Here is a 12910-nt window from a genome sequence, read left to right as displayed (position 1 = left end):
TCTCCCCTCTTGCCCAATGTGTTCCAGCCACACAGGCATCTTTTCTGCTCCAGGAAAACACTGATCTTTGTTCCCACTCACTTCTGATTGACCCCTTGACGTCTCCACTTGGATTTTTTAAGGGACATCTCAAACCTTAAGGTGGGCAGAGGAGAATGTTTTGCCCCTCCCCCAGCAAGGAAACTTGCTTTCCCCACAGTTTTCTACCCTCTTAGACAATGAATCCAGGGGACTTCCCTGGCGGGCCAGTGGTTAAGACTCTGCGCTTCCACTGCAGGGCCACGGGTTTGATCCCTGGTCGGAGAACTAAGATCCCACAAGCGGCGCGGTGCAGCCAAAAAAAAAAAAAAAAAAAAGAATACAGTTCCACGGCATTCAGTACATTCACATTGTTGTGCAACCATCACCACCATCCATCTCCGAAACGCGATTCATCTTGCAAAACTGGAACTGTTCACACTGACTCCCCATTCCCCCTGCCACCAGCCCCTGGCAGCCACCATTCTACTTTCTCCCTATGAATTTGACTATTCTAGACACATCATGTAAGTAAGTGGAATCATACAGTACTTGTCTCTTGTGACTGGCTTATTTCACTTAGCATAATGTCCTCAAGGTTCACCCATGTCATCATGGCAGGTGTCACAACTTCCTTCCTTTTTAAGGCTGAATAATATTCCATTGCATAGATAGACCACATTTTGTGTGTCCATTCCTCAGAAGGCGCTTCTTAAAACTTAAACCCTTGGACTTCCCTGGCGGTCCAGTGGTTAAGACTCCGAGCTTCCACTGCAGGAGACATGGGTTCGATCCCTGGTCGGGGAACCAAGATCCCGCATGCCGAACGGTGCAGCCAAAAACAAAAAAACTTAAACCCTTGACTCAATCGGACCCTTTCAGACCCAGGATTCCTCTAGCTTATGTGGTGCCTTTGTGCAAATTACAAGAGGGCACCCCGCAGAAGGAGCGCAGGGGCTTGGCAAGCAGATGTTCCTCTAACAGTGGTTCTCAAACTCTGGTCCCCAAAACAGCTGCAAAGCATCCCTTAGCAGCCCGTTAGAAATGCAAATTCTGGTACTTCACGGGTGGTCCAGTGGATAAGGCTCTGTGCTCCCAATGCAGGGTGCCTGGGTTCTATCCCCGGTCAGGGGAACCAGATCTCACATGCATGCAGCAACTAAGAGTTCGCATGCTGCAACTAAAGATCCCGCGTGCTGCAACTAAGACCCGGGCACAGCCTAAATAAATAAATAAGAAATGCAAATTCTCGCCCCCAACTCAGAACCTCAGGGGGCAGGCCAGCACTTTGTTTTAACAAGCCCTCCAGGGGATTTTTATGCGCCTCACGTGCATCCACGCCTCAGGCACACACTAGAATAGTAACCACTCCACAGGGTTCCTGTGGGGATTCACGAGTGAATACATACAAAGCACTTAGGACACTGCCTGGCAGAGAGTAAGGCGTCAGTCGATAAACATTAGCTATTTTTCACTTCACCTATAATTGAGTCACTAATGAAGGCAAGCCCAACCCGGATGCAAAGTTGACCCCACCCCACGCCCAGCCCGCCACCATGTAACGAAACAGCTTATTTCACCACAGAATATCCTCTACTCATCACTTGTCCAATTCCTGTGTACTGGGCACTTATTATAAAGACAGCTCCTGGGCAGGCTCAGAGGATACAGGCGCAGACGGCAAACAGAATCCGGGTCCATCCCGAGCTTCAGCATCACACAGTGAGTGTGTCAAGGTTCAGAACGCCCCCCAGCACCCCTCCGCGCAGATGCAACACCCTGGGTGGACCAGTTCATCAGTGTCTTCGTCCGAATTGGAAGTGACCTAGCACACAGAGTCCTGTGGGAACGATGAGGGCCCAATAAAGGGCAGTGCTTATTGGCCTAAGCCAATCAGACGCTCCCGTTCTCCTTGCCAGTGATTGGCTGAGGCTCAGGTGTGTGACACCCTCTGACCAATGAGGCGTGAAGGCAGGTTTGTGGGGCACCTCAGGGAGAGGTTTCCCCAGCTCTCAAACAGGAGGTAAGCAGTCAGAGTGGTCCTGCATTGTCTGGTCTGTGGGTGACACTTTAAGCGGCGGCGGCCGCCATGGGTGCCATGAGGGGTGACAGTCGGAGATCCCACTTAGGATGGAAGGGAGGAGAGAGGGCGGAACCTGGTCCTTTTTTTCCCCTCTATTTTTAGTTTTTTGAGGAACCTCCATACTGTTCTCCATAGTGGCTGAACCAACTGACATTTCCACCAACAGTGCAGGATGGTCCCTTTTCTCCACACCCTCACGGCATTTGTTAAATTGTAGTTTTGATTTGCATTTCTCTAGCAATTAGTGATGATGAGCATCTCTTCATGTGTCTATTGCCCATTTGTATGTCTTCTTTGGAGAAATGTCTATTTAGATCTTCTGCCCATGAACCTGGTCCTTCTTAGCATGGTTGAATTAACCGACCAGACTCCTCTTTACGATCACATCCCCTCAAGCCTTTTCATGCCAAGCTGTCTGCTCTCGAAAACAAAGGGGACAAAAGTCACACACACACATCCAGGGCCAGTTCCCTGGAATTGCAACCTATATGGTTGCCCAGGGCCCCACGCTCGGTTTAATGCTTTCCTGTGGCTATCTTCAAATTCTTTTTTATTTTTTTAATATTTATTTATTTATTTGGCTGTGCTGGGTCTTAGTTGTGGTATGTGGGATCTAGCACCCTGACCAGGGATCGAACCTGGGCCCCCCTGCATTGGGAGCATGGAATTTTAACCACTGGACGACCAGGGAAGTCCCCATCTTCAAACTCTAAATGCTTTTTTTTTTTTTAACATGAGGCTCTGCATTTTCACTCTTCATTGGGTCCGCAAATTAAGTAGCCATTCATGTAACATCACCTTGATGGTTTATGCAGTATCCACACACCACGGCTGTTTCTCCAGCGTTCAAGTATACCATAGTTATTGGTGAGGAATAGAATGAAAGAAGGACTCCCTGGATGTCCTCCCTCCATCTCTTCACCTGGTAACATTGTACATCCCTCAGTGATCAATTCAGATGCCGCCTTCTCCAGGAAGCCCTCCCTGACTATGCCCACCGCAATAAACCTGAATGAAGGGCCTCATCTGAGCTTCCACGGTGCCCCTTCTCTCTCCACCTCATGCTTCAACTGTGTGTGTGTGTGTGTGTGTGTGTGTGTGTGTGTGTGTCTGCCCTGCTGACCCTCTGGTGAGGAACTCAACACAGACCCAGTTGTTGCTAGCTCCCAGCTTGGGGCCTGCTCCTGAATGAGTAAATAAGCATGGGAGGAAAGTGGTTGTCACCCTACTTCCCAGGCCCGAGGGCGAGAATTCCTTTGGCAGCAAATTTAGCCATACCCTATAGAAGCTCCTCGGCTCCTTTGTAGCACCAATGTAATTATTACTCAAAATAATAATTAACGTTTTCTCTTTGTATGGTGTTTAAAGCAGGGAGATCCTCCAGAGCTGGGAGGGCGTTGGGTTCACTTCTGGGTCTCCAGCCCAGAGCACCTGGGAGGCTCAGGTAACGTTTACTGGATAAACAGGTGATGGATGAGCCTGTGAACAAAGGAGGGGAAGAGTCCTGGGATGAATGGGTGGTGTGTCTGTGTAAGACTGCAACCCCCAGTGAGGGCTCCCGGGGGGTGGGGGGGCGGCTGGATTTGAGAGTGAATCATCTTCACCAGGCCGCAGGAACCAGTCAAGGGTGAACAATGAAATTGCCCAGTGAGACGGCAGAGCAGATCAAAGCATCAGCCCATTTTACAGTCGGGATAAGTGAGGCTCTACGAGGTAAGTGCACTTTCCCCAAGTGACACAGCAGGAGAGAGGCAGGGGTGGGGCTGGACTCAGGTTTTAAGACCAGCAGTGGGTGTGGTGAGCCTCATCTGAGGCCATGGCCCAGCCCAGGGTGGGGGGCAGGTTCTCCACTGGCCCGAATACCCCCTTCCCTGGGCACACCGACAGTGAGCAGGGCCTACAGCAGGAGGGAGTCAAAGAGAGGTTTATTTTCTCACCGTTCTGGAGGCTGGAAGTCCGAGATCAGGGTGTCAGCAGGGCTGGTTTCTTGTGAGTACTGATTTTGGGTATTGGTTGGGGGTAGCACACTTTAGTGAGTAGGTGAGTTCACAGGTATGGAATCCACATGCATCACAGGTATGGAATCCACATGCAGTGAGGATCAACTCTTTGTCAAAAAATAATTTTTAGTTTCATTTGTCAAGAGAGAATCCCCACCAAACCAGGAAATAACATTCTTGTTAAATATGAGATACAGGTCCCTGTGTTAAGTGGCCTTTTCCCAGCGCCACTTATTCTGGGATGCTGACTCCGCAGAGGGACCACCGGAGAGGCAGGCTGTCTTTGTGAAGGTGAAGGGCCCGACCCTGGACTTAAATTGCCAGGTGGTAATTCTCAGCTCCTCTCTCCGGCGGCACAGAGTGTGTGTGGGGGGGGTGGGCTGGGGGTGGGGGCGGGGGCGGAGTCAGGGAGATGGGAGTGAGAACAGATGCAGAGCCAGCAACCCAAAACATCTCATGTCCTGTGATATTGTCAGGAAAAACTGCCAGACAGAAATAAACGTTTATTTTTAAACGAACTCCTTCAGCAACAAGAGAGCGTTCCTCATAACCTCATAACCATTTGAATTTATGCTGAACTTTTTATAGCTCTGGGAAACAACTCACTCCTTGAAGAGGAAAGTTTAATGGGTTTTATAGTTTGTTTACACCAACCAACGCCTCCTGCAACTCACGTTAACTTTCTCCTGACGTTTTGTAATTGCCAAAGCAGGCTTCCCGTGAACTGAAATCTACAGGATCTTAATATAATTGTCTTATTCCGTAATAAGGATCATAGTATATTTTGTAATTAAATGTAGTAAAAGCTCGTTAGCTTTATACTTAAGGAGGTCTTTGGGGTTTTGCTTTATTTCTTTCTCTGGTCAATCTTTTTCTCCTTGGGTGTCAAGAGTTTTAGGAAGCGTGTGTATAGCCAATGTAGGCACACTCGGGGATTTTTTAAAAATGTTTTATTTATTTATTTATTTATTTATTTATTTATTTATTTTTGGCTGCATTGGGTCTTTGTTGCTGCACGCGGGCTTTCTCTAGTTGCGGAGAGCGCGGGCTGCTCTTCGTTGTGGTGCGAGGGCTTCACATTGTGGTGGTTTCTCTTGTTGACGAGCATGGGCTCTAGGCACGCGGGCGGGCTCTAGGGCACCCAGGCTTCAGTAGTTTTGGCGCACAGGCTCAGTAGATGTGGCTCGCGGGCTCTAGAGCGCAGGCTCAGTAGTTGTGGCACTCGGGCTTAGTTGCTCCGCGACATGTGAGATCTTCCCGGACTACGGATCGAACCCGTGTCCCCTGCCTTGGCAGGCGGGTTCTTAACCACTGCACCACCAGGGAAGTCCCTTAATGTTTTCTGATTCTGTCTTTTATTATTTTATTATTTTTTGGCCTAGCGGCATGCTGGGATCTTAATTCTCTGACCAGGGATCGAACCCATGCCCCCTGCGTTGGAAGCTGGAGTCCTAACCGCTGGACCACCAGGGAATTCCCCCATCATTTGGGTATTTTTATTTTTTAACAGATGTAGTTAGAAAAGCCTTTTAATGAGACACACATTTCATTCTCAAAGAAGAAATACATAGTTATGCTTTCATACTTCCTTTACAAAGAGAGTTGCTATGGTCTGAATATCCGCGTCTCCCCAACATTCATGTTGAAATCCTAATGCCTCGTGCCTTGGCACTGGGAGGCGGGGCCCCTCAGAGGTGATTAGGTCATGAGAGTCATGCCCTCAGATATGGGGATCAGTGCTTTTACAAAAGCGACCCCAGAGAGCTTGCTGGCCCCTTACACCGTGTGAGGCCACATCGAGAAGGTGCTGGCTAGAAACCAGGAAGGGCTGGGCCCTCACCAAAAGGCAATCATGCTGCAGCCTTGATCTTGGACTTGTACCTTTCAGAACTGTGAACAATAAATTTCTGTTGTGGATAAGCCACCCAGTCTGCTGTGTTCTGTGATAGCAGGCGGAATGTAGTAAAACAAGAGTGATACATTTATGTGTGTGTGTGTCCATATCTCTGTTTCTCTTCCACGTCTAGCACCTGCTTCGTGGGATTATTGTGAGGATTAGTTGAGATCACGTAAGTGAAGAGCACACCAGCGTCCCCCTGGATAAATTTTAGTTGATGTTGTCAACTCCTTGTGTTACCAACCAGGGTTCTAGGCCTACTTAATCAATAGAAACTGATCAGAGGCCAGACAAGAGATTCAGGCAAGGCTTTATTGGGGCCCCTGCTGCAGCAAGGGGGAGCAAGAACAAACAACAGTTTCCCTTGCTGGCTGGCTTGCTGGGGGGAATGGGGGAAGCTTGTTCCTTATCTGGGTTGAGGGTAGGGGCGTGTCCAGGGGTCAGGCCAGAGGAGTGGCTTAGGTGGGTTGCCCACCCCTCTGGTAGTGTTGTGTACAGGGGGCATGCTCAGTACCCTGCTTTTGGTCCCAACACCCTGTTTTTGTTCCTGGCTCTTCAGAAGTGGCAGTTGGGTTTTTCGGTCTCTTTGTATCTTTTGTCCATAATTTTGCCCCAACTGCACATTCTTGCAGTTATTTTTAGTCCCATACAGTTTGATGTTTGTCCAGGTGTAAGCATTGCAGCACTGCAGCAAAGGGTCCCAGGTCCCAGCCTGTGTCACTTGCACAGTGATGAAGATAACACGAGGAAATGCCTGTAAAGCACCCAGCACGCCCACCTGTTGCCAGCCCGGACCCTTCCTTGAGACCATCGTTATTCTCCTGGTACCCACTCCGTTGTCTCTGATAACTGCACCCAGTTTTCCTGGGGAGCCGAGTGGGCCATTTCTCCCCCACTCCCTTTCCCCCTGGTTTTGGGGAAGCTGGCTCCATTACCAGCTCTAGGAGTGATCATATGACTCACCCCCCTCCCCGGCCGCTGTGATTGGTTCAGGCCACCCAGTCAGATTCAACAAAACGGAATGGAACGTTTACCAGAACAAGTGAGAGAAAGGCAGGCACCAACTTTCCCACCTAACTTTTAGGGAGGTAAGCGTAGCTTGGAAACTGCTGGAGGTTACCTTGCCACCATGTGGATGCCTAGAGTGAAACAAAAGGGAGGGTTGCAGAGCCAAAAGGCAAGAGACTAGGCCTTGGTGACACTCTTTGAGCTCCTGGATCAAACCATACCTGAAGGTGTCTATATATATGGTTTGGTTTTCTTTTTTAAATATTGTTTTTTTGTTTTTTTTTTTAATTTTAATTTCTAAAAATTTATTTATTTATTTTTGTCTGTGTTGGGTCTTCGTTTCTGTGCGAGGGCTTTCTCCAGTTGTGGCGAGTGGGGGCCACTCTTCATCGCGGTGCGCGGGCCTCTCACCATCGCGGCCTCTCTTGTTGCGGAGCACAAGCTCCAGACGCGCAGGCTCAGTAATTGTGACTCACGGGCCTAATCGCTCCGCGGCATGTGGGATCTTCCCAGACCAGGGCTCGAACCCGTGTCCCCTGCATTGGCAGGCAGATTCTCAACCACTGCGCCACCAGGGAAGCCCCTATGGGGTTTTTTTTGATGTTATACGAGCCAACACAATTTTCTCCTTTTTTTTTTTTGCCTTAAACCTGTTTGAACTGTGTTTCAATTTCGTGCAACCCGAGCCCTAACTGTCATAGTCCTCCTAGTTTATGATCGGATTCCTGGGGATTGGAATCCTTGAGGTCTGTGCAGATTGCATGGAGTAGCCACACACCTGGATCATGGAATTCTAAAGTGTTAGGGCCACAAGGGGCCTTCAAGGAAACCCCAAGCAATGACCAGAGTTTCAGAGCCTGATGGGCGTGGGATCGAATCTCAGTTCTGCCCTTGCTCACTGTGGGTTCTGGACAAAAAGGGGTCATTGTTATAATGGGGATGGCACAGGGAGGTGGTGGCGGATGGCACGGGGGAGGTACCTAACCTGGCTGAGTCGTGAAGGACGAGAAGGAATTATCGAGACGAAATGAGAGAGGGCAACAGAGGTAGAGGGAACAGCTAGAACAAACACGTAGAAGTGGAGAGATGGCAGCACAGCTGGGAAAATTTCCAGTAGCTCTCTGTGGCTATAGTTTACTGTTCCCTTGGGGGTTGGGGGCGGCTGTCGGATGTGAGTCTGGACGAGTGGGCCAGAGCCACACAGTGAAGGGTCTTGGAGCTCAGCCAGCTCTGACTTCCTCCGGAGGGCGCTGGGGAGCTGTGGGAGGGCTTCAGACAGGGAAGAAACTTCATATCGGGGTGATAGAAAGGTCTTTCTGAGGCTGATGTGGGGAGAGGCCGGAGGCAGGGAGGACAGGACAGAGCCAGGGGTGGGATTGTCCCCTCCCTCCCATGCACCCCTCAGCACCTGGGATGCACGGAGTAGGTGTGGAAATCTGGGGACGGCAGTGAAGCAAAGAGGGTGGATGGATGTTATAGGACCACCCACCGTGTCCCCTACATGGGGCTGTCAGATTTAGCAAATAAAATTACAGGATGCACAGTTCCATTTGCATTTCAAATAAATGACAAATAATTTTTTAGAAGTATCAAGACATTTTCTACTAAAACATTTCTCATCCAAATCTGACCGGGCATCCTGTAGTTTATGTGGCACCGGCCCGTCTCAGATTTTCACGTGGGTGAGAATCACTTGAGGATCAGGTTAAAAGGCTGATTCTGCCTCGGTAGGTCAGAGTGGGGCCTGGGATCCTGCACTTCTCAAAGGCCCCGGGTGGGGCCGATGCTGCAGGTTGGAGACCTGCACTTTGAGGAAGTGTCCGCACTACCTTGTGGCGGTGGAGAAGAGGATGACACTGTTAATCGAAACAAAGCACTCAGCGCTCTGTCCAGCCCATGATGAAAACCCAGGAGATGGTTGCTCCTCATCATGAAAATAATGATAATTTGAATAGTGTGATTGCGTGTGTGTGTCTCTGTGTGTGGCCTTTCTCTGTATCTCAGGGGACTTCTCAGCAGCTGTGCTGCAAACTCTCCACCTCCAGTCTGCCCAGGGCAGCTGCTCCTGTCACTCGGAAGAGAAGATATAATCAGGAGGACATAGGAAGTGGGTTTGTAAAGAGTTCCAGCATGGGAGTGTTCCTTGAGCCCCTGCACCCGGGAATCCCTCTGGGCACAGCCCTGGGGGTTTACGTATCACTTCATTCAACTCGTCTTCATTCAACACTGACCGATGCTTGCAATGCACAGAGTGCTGCGGGGGACTCGGGGCTCTTGTGGTTACAGTGACAGACGCTCAAGTGGAATTTGCTGAGGCCACAAAGGGGATTTCCTGGGAGAGACTCACTGGAGGGAAGGCAGAGCTGAACAACCCAACCTCAGGAAGGTTAGGTGGTGTTGGGGGGGGGGGCACCTGAACTCAGCCAGGTCATCCTCTCTCTCCCTTCTTGCTTCTCCGTGCAGCTTCATTTTCTCCTCCTGCAGCCTGGCTTCCTGCACACGGTGACAAGGCTGCCATCAGCTCCCAAGTCTCCCATACCTCACAGAGATAGACAAAAGCTTTTCTCAATTCCAAAGGGGAAAAATCCCAGGGAAGGCCGCTGATTGGCTGAGCTTGGGTCAGGTGACCACTGCTTGCTTCTTTCTTTGAGCTCAGACTCCGTTCTCTCCCCAGCCCCCGTGATCTTATCTGGTCCCACGGCTTTCATTTCCATCTAGATGCTGACGAATCCCTGAAGGGGAGCATTGGAATTGTTTTTTGAGCCTAGCATCCAAAAACCCTGAATTAGTTAGGGTGCGGGAAGCTTCCCTAACTAGGAAACCCACACGTCTTAATCCATTAGGGCTGCTATAGTAAAATACCACAGACTGGGAGGCTTATGAACAACAGAAGTTTATTTCTCACGGTTCTGGAAGCTGGAAGTCCAAGATTAAGGTGCCAGCATGGTTGTGTTCTGGTGAATGCCGTCTTCAGGGGTGTAAATGGTGGGCTTCTTGCTGTGTCCTCACATGGTGGAAGGGGCAAGGGAGATCTCTGGGTCTCTTTTATAAGGGAACTAGTTACAATTATGAGGGCTCCACCCTCTTGACCAAAGACCCTCACCTTGTCTTGTTCCAAAGACCCTCACCTTCTAATACTATCACCTTAGGGGCTAGGTTTCAACACATGAACTTTGTGGGGACACATATGCAGACCATAATACCATACATTATAATGGTAAATCACAAGCTTTTTTCTCTTAAAACTTTTAATGATTGTAAATACACATAACATAAAACTTACCACCTTAACCATTTTAAAGTGCGCAGTTCAGTAGCATTAAGTACATTCACATTGTTGTGTAACCATCACCACCATCCATCTCCAGAGCTGTTTTCATCTTGCAAAACTGAAACTCTGTCCCCATTAAACTTTAACTCTCCATTCCCCCTCCCCTAACTCCTGGAAATCTCCATTCTACTTGACTTGTGAACTGGTCTCTGTGAATGTGACTAAGTATCTCATATAAGTGGAATCATACAGTATTTGTCTTTTTGTGACTGCCTTATTTCACTGAGTATAATATCCTCAAGGCTCATCCATGTCATAGCATGTGTCAGAATAGTCTTCCTTTTTTTAAGGTTGAATAGGGACTTCCCTGGCGGTCCAGCGGTTAAGACTCCGCGCTTTCAGTGCAGGGGGCGTGGATTTGATCCCTGGTCAGGGAACGAAGGTCCCACATGCCACGTGGCAAAAAAAAAAAAAAAAAAAAAAAGGCTGAATAATATAATATTTCATTATATGTATATACCACATTTTGTTTATTCATTCGTCAATGGACACTTAAGTTGTTTCCATCTTTTGGACTAATGCTGCTGTAACATGGGTGTACAAATTAGACATTTATTTACTTCTTGATCATGTAACAATTTGGATGGATATTGGGTATTGGGTGATGGAGATTGTCTCCATGAGATGGTTGTTAAAGGACCCTGAGTTTTGGGGCTACACCATTGCCCAGGGTTTTGTTATCCTCTGTATCCCGCTAACAAGAGGGGAAAGAATATGGAGCAGGCATGCTTGTTTTTAAGCACCTTGGTGTGGAAATGGCCACTGTCACTTCCATTCCTGTCCTATTCCTGGCAACCACTCACAAGTCCACACTTAGATGCCAAGAGGACTAGTAAATATAGTCCCTGGATGGGAAGCCACATTCCAGGAATAATTCCATACATTGGAAGGGAAGAGCAGGTTTTGTGGTGAATTAGCCATCTCTACTGCAACCCCATCCTGTGTTTGGGAAATAGCCCAATACTATTGGTTTGGCTGTCTTAAGAGAGACTCAGAATTACCAATAGTTTAAATCAGATAGAAAGCAATTTCTCTCCTGTAACATCTCAGCCAGCACAGAGCTTCTTTTCCACAAAGCCATCAAGTGTCTATCTTACTCCTTCTAGCTTGTTGCTCCACTATCTTCCATTTATGGCTTCCATCTGGTGATCCAAAAGAGCTGCTCTGGATCTTGTCATTGGGTCCTTCATTTAGTCAGCTGTTTCCCCCACCAACCAGAGAAGTTCCGAATGATCTGACTCAGAGGAGCACAAACGTGTGACCTTTCTTATACACAGGTCTCGTGGGGGTGAAGTTCATACCCATATAAATAATTTGTATTATTGTTAATGTCATAGCCCTTTCCTTCCATTCTAAGATGCAGTCAAAATTTTACCTATGTAGTATTTCTGAAGGTGAGACACAGGCATACCTTACTATTTACACTTAATACAGGACTTTTTTTTTTTCCTGAAAGGATATTATTAAATCAACAATGCACATTTTATGATTGATGCTGGCTGAGCCTTGAGGGCATACAGCAGCCACAGTAGTAGAAATAATACTACTAGTAAGTAATATTAATCACTACCATTTCCATTGAGAGCTTACTATGAGCCAGGTATTGAATTAAGCAAATGTACACAGATCATCTCGTTAAATTGAGGCTGTGAAAGGTGTTATTCAACAAGCTAATGACTTCCAAGCTTATGACTGTTTTGGTGATGACGATAAGAAAATAATTATAAATAACATGGATAAATCATCTGTTGCTTAGGTGACAGCCAGCCAACTACAGACCCGGGAAAGGACGAGAGGGTCCCAGCCCGCAAGGACACTGTGGTGTAAACAGGAATTTGAAAAGCATGTATTTACTAACAGAAACAGCTAACTAAGCTTACAAAGCGCCCTCCTCACAAGAGGGGAGGTGGATCCCTAGCTGCTATGATCAATATTCCGTGACAGATACACTACTGATACTATGTATAAAATAGATAACTAATGAGAACCTACTGTATAGCTCAGGGAACTCTACTCAATGCTCTGTGGTGACCTAAATGGGAAGGAAATCCAAAAAAGAGGGGATATATGTATACGTATAGTTGATTCACTTTGCGGTACAGCAGAAACTAACACAACATTGTAAAGCAACTATACTCCAGCAAAAATTAATTTAAAAAAATATTCTGTGACAGGAGGCACTTTGCACAGGCACGGGTCAATGCAAGAATTTGGAGCCAGACTCCACGGGTTCGAGCCCAGGCTCTGCATCCTCGGTTGTGTGACTTTCGCCAAGAGCCTTGATCTCTCTGTTCCTCGTATCTGCAAAACAGGACTGGGTACTCAATAAGACTTAATGTATCTAAAAGCCCTCGGAGGCAGGCGCGCAATGCTACTTTAGAAAGGAGGACACAGGCTCAAGAGATGGACATCGACGCCGGGCGGCGCCTGAAGCGCTCAGTCCAGTCAAGAAAGGACCAGGGTGGCAGACGAGTGACCCCTCCGGGCACGCGGGCTCCAGCCACTGAGAGCGGCGTCGGCAGGGAAGGGGTTACAACGATAGAGACGACAGGAGGACCAGGGGTGGCATGAGC

The sequence above is a fragment of the Eschrichtius robustus genome, chromosome 19 (genome assembly GCF_028021215.1).
Source record: "Eschrichtius robustus isolate mEscRob2 chromosome 19, mEscRob2.pri, whole genome shotgun sequence".
NCBI classification, from domain to species: domain Eukaryota; kingdom Metazoa; phylum Chordata; class Mammalia; order Artiodactyla; family Eschrichtiidae; genus Eschrichtius; species Eschrichtius robustus.
Note: the sequence above shows the minus strand (reverse complement) of the source record.